A 6,210-nucleotide genomic window follows, 5' to 3' on the forward strand; every position below is an offset into this window, starting at 1 on the left:
CAACAGCAGCAATTTTCCGGTCAATTTCAAAATCACTGTTTAATTTGTAACTCAAGTTCGAGACTGTTGACTTTAGATAAGGTGCTAGGGGGCCCAAGTCAACATGTTGGGATACACAGGGGCCACTGGGACCAAACACAATAACGACTGCTTTCGTTTTGTTGAAGTTCAAGAAGTGTAAAACCATCCAGGCTTAGATTTCCGCCAGACAAGACAAAAGTGGCCTTACGGAGCATGCACCCTTTTTTCTGTGCGGTCGGGTCCTATTTTAATTTATCCTCCATGATCCAGAAAGTAGCTTATTCGCTAACAAACCAATTGACAAAGTAAAATGACGTTCCAATTCTTTTGCAACTTTTGATGGAATCAATTCCCACATCCCAAAATAGTAATAAAAGCAATTGTTTGGTTATATAGTCTCATTTCATCCTCTATTAATCAGGAAGGACACCTAGCTCACACAGTGACTAACAAACGAAAAACAAATATGACATTCCATGACTTTGTTTTCTTGTTTTGCTCTTTCTATCATGATGGACCCCACCCCCTAACGACAATGACAGGGTTGAGAAACCAAACGGATGGTGTGCAGATCCCGCAAACACAGACTCAAACAAACTATGAAACTATATATATATATATATATATATATGCATTTCTAGAAAAACAAACTACCGACAAAGTACGAACCGAAATTGCTGGTGACAAAGAGCCAGGAAAACCAAATATGAACCTAAAGTGCTTACAAGTGGCAAGGTAAATTTGACATCCAAAAGTACACAAAATGAAATGGCAAACAGGTGCACTGCTGAAGAGGCATGCCCTCCACTTCGGCGGGTGCGTAAAACAAAAAACAAAGACAGAGCGGAACATGACAGACAAAATGAAAAATGGTACAGTGTTATGATCTGAAATAGGCTTTCATAACAGGTCAAAATGTTTGTGTTCCCCTACTTCAACAATTAATGTGGCACTGCCTCTTTTAAGTTCAACTCCCGCCTTTGACTCTCTCCTTCTTCTCTCAATGTCCATGGGGAAGTACGCATTTTTAGAGCTGGACAATCTTTTTTTTCATTTAAAGGTTTAAGTATTTTAATACACTGCTTTGCCAGATAATTTGTGTAGGGGCATGCTGTATCACTCTATTTGACTTGAGGACATTATTTTCTGCCTTGTCAGGCTTTATGATTGAGACGATTACGTTTACTGACTGACTCTTGACTTCACAGATTTGCATTGCCACATAAAAGCACCACAAATTGAACATGTTTAAGTGCAAGAATGCACCTACTGCTCTGTGGGCTAAGAGAGCCCGAAAGGAGCAGCGGCGATGTAATCACAGCATCATCATCAGCGATGTCCGCAGAGAGCAAGCGGGCCAATAATGGCCCTGTAATTGAATAACTTATCCGCAGCTATTTCCCAGGAGGCTGAGCGGTGAGCCACATCCCACAAGGGAGTATGAGGAGTGGGTTGTGGGGTGGGGGGGCATACGGGGCTAAACAGTGCAGATCAGGAGCCTCCAAGTACCACAATGAGAGGCAGGATGAGAAAATTCAACACACATTTGCAATATATGTTATGATCAACAATGCATCATTTGATGGTTATGCGCTTCATTTTTGTCTCTCGACGTCATTGAATTTCTAAGTGTGTGTGTGTGTGTGTGTGTGTACAACTCCTTTCTTATGCAAGTCTGTGAAGGCCTACTTTATCCCCAAGCCTGAGGGTGTGGATAAATCCTACCTCAGACCTCCCAAATTCTGGCTGCCTTCTTCAGTCTGCCTTTGGGCTCTCTGCAAGGGGTAGCAATGTACTTTTGTTTCTCATTTCTCTCACTGTGGAGAATACCACCGTGGAAGAAAACACGCATGATAAACAGTAATTGGTGTGCATTGCTGTATTTTATGTGATTTTTTTTTCATATTTATTTTTGTGCATTTTATTATATTTTAATTGTATTTTTTTCATGTTATAATTTAGTTTTTATACTAAAGTAATTATATGGTGAGCACTCACGTAAAAGGCTAAAAAAACATGACGATGTAATTATTCTTTTTTTCATTTTTTTCCTATTGGTTTTTTTTCTTGTAATATTAGAACACATTTCCTCATTAGAATAGGGCCCATGGCCCTAATGAACCTGGCTAATCTTAATTTTAGTCTTAGACAATGTTCTTCTGTGTTTGTTTCTTTCAAGGCCAAAGATAACGCACACCACTGAAGAAGTCACAACACCTGGAATATGCAGACAACTTATAACGTAACACTTTTTAACAGACTTTCAAGGTTTGGTGGTTCGGCATTTCTTTCTTGCTAACGAGTAGAACTTCTCAGCAGTACTACTTGGGTCGATAGTTGTATGCCCACAAGCACAGTGCAAGTCAATTGAATTTTTATTAGCTGCATATCTTATTGCGAAGGGGAAGAATGAAGAGGAAAAACAAAAAGCAAGGTGTAGGCAGAGGTAATACATTGATTTACCCTTCATAGATGGTTGCACTACATTTACCCAGCAGAGTGCTCAAATGAGTGCCCTGCAGCTCTCTCCCAATTAGTTTCCACCGAGATGAGGTGTAAAGCCAGTCACTGGCCTCATTACCTCACCGTTCCTCCCCTCCATCTCTCCAACAGTTTTTTACTTTCACTTCATCCACTCTCCACATCTTTTTTTTCCATTGCACTCTCGCAAAAAAAAAAAAAAAAAGCCTATTTGGGCACATACTCTCTCTCCATTTCAACTTTGGAGTAAAATGGGTGTGAGGGAGAGAGAGTGAGAAAGAGTAAATTCATCACAGACAACATGTGCTGGCTAGTGGCTACAGACATTTGGCTGGCTTGATGAAATGCTGCGACTCATCATCACTGGTGCGGGGGACCCAGACTCAAGCCCGAGGCTCATTTTTGATGAGAGGCCATGCAAAGGTCCAGAATCCCCTTTTCCATTTGGTGGTATCTACTCAGCTCTACATTGCCCTATTGACGAAAGTCAGGGTAACTAGATGTGTCACTGTGTGACTAGTGACCAATCCAGGGTGTACCCCACCTCAAAGACCAAAAATGGATATATGATTCCTTCCCTCACAGCATCAGTGTTAAAATAGTTTGGGATTTTTCATTACAGTTGGTTAATATCGCATTTTGACTCTTGTGTTTTTAACCAGTTATTTTTTTTAAATTAGTTTTTAAAGTGCCTTTGGTAGTTGTTATTCGATTCTTTCCCCCAAAAGCTTAATTTTAGTTTTAGAATTACCATTATTTTTTTTTTGGGCTGTTTAAATATTTAAATAAATGAAGTATTTGTTGAGTGCAAGATAAAAAAAAAAAAGACAACTTCAATTCCCAAGTAAACTACCAATTCCCAAAGCCCTGCTCAACCTTCCTTTTTCGTTATGGCCATACAATAATACAGAAACAAATACATTTAAAATAAACCATGAATGCTAATACGGTCTGTGAAATTAATTGATACTGATGAAAAGTAAGTACATTTCATTATAATTATAGTTAGTTTTATAATGTAAAATTAAGTTTCAATGAGTTGTTGTTGTTTTTTTTTTTAAATAACACTCGTTTTTATTCTATTTCGGCGCCTTTTTTTGGGGGGGGGGGCAACACTCGCTCTGCTATCTAAGGATGCTAATGAGTGCTGTGGTGTTGAGAGTCCATCAAATACAGTATATCCGATGTGTGTGCATTTCCTTTATAAATTGAACTCACTGAATAACAACGCAAAATGTCTGCCATTGAAATGCCCCCCCCCCCAAGCAACATGGCTTCCGGTGGAAGCAAACAAATTACGCACAGCAGAAGCAATACATTACTGTACAAACAGAAATATAAATGCTATCGACAAAAAGCAGAGGTAGTTTCATACTGTATCATAAAATATTTACCAATACATACCATCTTAAATCATTTCTTTTCAGGAATGTGCAACAAATAGTTTGTATTACAGGCATTTTTAGAAAATGAAGACACATGCAAGAGTTTGAGCAGTGTAAATTAATGCTATAAAAACACCAATGGTATTTGTTTTTGGGACTTCAAAAGGCATGTGAGCAGCCATAAAAAGTGACATTTTCCCTCCACTGCATCATGAGATTCTGGTTCATTATATGCCGTTTCAAATGACTAAAAAGTTTTGTCCATCCATCCATCTATCCATTTTCTGATCAGCTTTATCCTCACAAGGGCCGCGGGGGGAGCCCATCCCAGCTGTCTTCGGGCAGTAGGCGAGGGACACCCTGAAACGGTTGCCAGCCAACCACAGGGCCCACAGAGACGAACAACCATCCATGCTCACACTCACACCTAGGGACAATTTGGAGTGTTCAATCAGCCTGCCGTGCATGTTTTTGTAATGTGGGAGGAAACCGGAGTACCCGGAGAAAACCCACACAGGCATGAGGAGAAATGCAAACTCCACACAAGAAGGTCGGAGCCAGGATCGAACCCGCGACCTCTGCACTGTGAGTTCGATGCGCTAACCACTCGATCACTGGCCCCCTAAAAACGTTTTGTGTAGTACCAAAATCATATCTTGAACCACGGCGTCCGCTCGCCGGAGGCTGAGCTGCACAGTATTTGTTCACAAAGTAGATTTGTGCCTCGAGTGGAAGCTCGTGACACTTTCTGTACTTTACCTAAAATGTTCAGAGTTGAAAAATCTATCATAGTGAAATGTCATCTATTAAGTTGCTCCTGTCCCATTTTCTGATAAATGATGATCTTTCTAGGTGCTGAATAATCTCCCTTGGTAGGAAATATAAAAACCTCCACCCCGCCTTAAACCATTCCTCCTTCCTCCCTTGCATGGAGAGAATGTGGGTGAGGTGTCAGTCCTGCAAACAAAAGCTGCCCTGTCCACCCCAGCCCCAGATGTTCCCTATTGATCCCCCTGTGGGATCTGGCTGAATGTAACCGCTGCGCAATCTCTCCCTTGCCGCTTGCAAGTCGTACATGGACGTGCGGTCATGACAACGCTGGTTGTTTTGTTTTAGACTACCCCTCACCCCCGCGCCTTCCCTTTCTCCCTTTTCACGAACATGTCCTCGAAAGCCTCTTTTGGCTGCATGCACTTGAACGTGTAGCCAGCCTGGCCCTTGTGATGCTGCGCTGGGTTTTTCACCGCACATAGGCTCTCTACCGTTCCGGGAGACCCATTGCCAAGGCGTGAGGAGGGAAGAAGGAGGGGGAGGAAGTGGGGCTTTGAAAATTGGAGGTCTGGCAGCAAGAAAACGGCAAAAGACAAAGAGAGTGAGAAGAAACAGGCCGGGAAAGGGAGATCTCATTTGAGGGGCTGGTGAAAAAGGGGGCTGGTGGATAGTTCGTTTCATAGGGACGGTAAAAAGTGCAAGACAAGCTAGCACAGGCCGAGCTCATCATTCCCAGCACATTTAACAGCTTGTTCCTCACTGATAAAAAACAGATAACAGAGTGGGGCTTAAATTCTCACGGGCATTTAGACATACTCTTTTTTGCATATTACAGTTTGGCATGTACAGTCCTACCTCGGTTTTCGACCATAATCCGTTCCAGAAGGCTGTTCGAAAACCAATTTGTTCGAAAACCAAAACCACGCTCTTTTTAAAAAAAAATCTTTATTGAACACGTCTGCTCACAATGGAACGCTACATGAGGAAGCGTCACTTCCTCGTGGAAGGAAGCTGAGAGGAGTCAAGTGGCGCATTCAAGTGCGCTCAGTTTGGTCGAGAACCGATTTTCGGTCCTAATCCGAGGCATAAAAAACTCGAAATTTTGGGTCGAAAACCGATTTGGTCGAGAACAGAGACGTTCGAAAACCAAGGTTTGACTGTATCACTCTCCGCATCGGCCTGAATTTAGTCTTCAAGCTTCATGCAATATTTCACCAAAAATGTTGACAAATCTTTTTCAAATCTGAACAAAGGCAGAAAAAATACAATGGACTCCTTTTTTTGTGGGGATATGGACCGAGCTTGCCCGCGAATAGGGAAAACCCACATATAATTAACACCTATTATAATTGCACAGCAATTTTATTTTTATTTTATTTATTTTTTAACGCCAATGTTTCTTGAATATGCACAAGTGTTTTGTTTTCCACAAAAACTTGGTTTGGGTTTGCCGTCCCACCGCCCCAAAAAATTGATTGTGAATAAGTGAATCCGCAGGTGCCGAACTGTGAAAAGGTTCCAAGCACTGACTGAAGTGGGTTTTCGTCGGTGT

The sequence above is a fragment of the Hippocampus guttulatus genome, chromosome 11, assembly GCF_054856545.1.
Source record: "Hippocampus guttulatus isolate MCC_2025c chromosome 11, RoL_Hgut_1.0, whole genome shotgun sequence".
In the NCBI taxonomy this organism is placed as follows: domain Eukaryota; kingdom Metazoa; phylum Chordata; class Actinopteri; order Syngnathiformes; family Syngnathidae; genus Hippocampus; species Hippocampus guttulatus.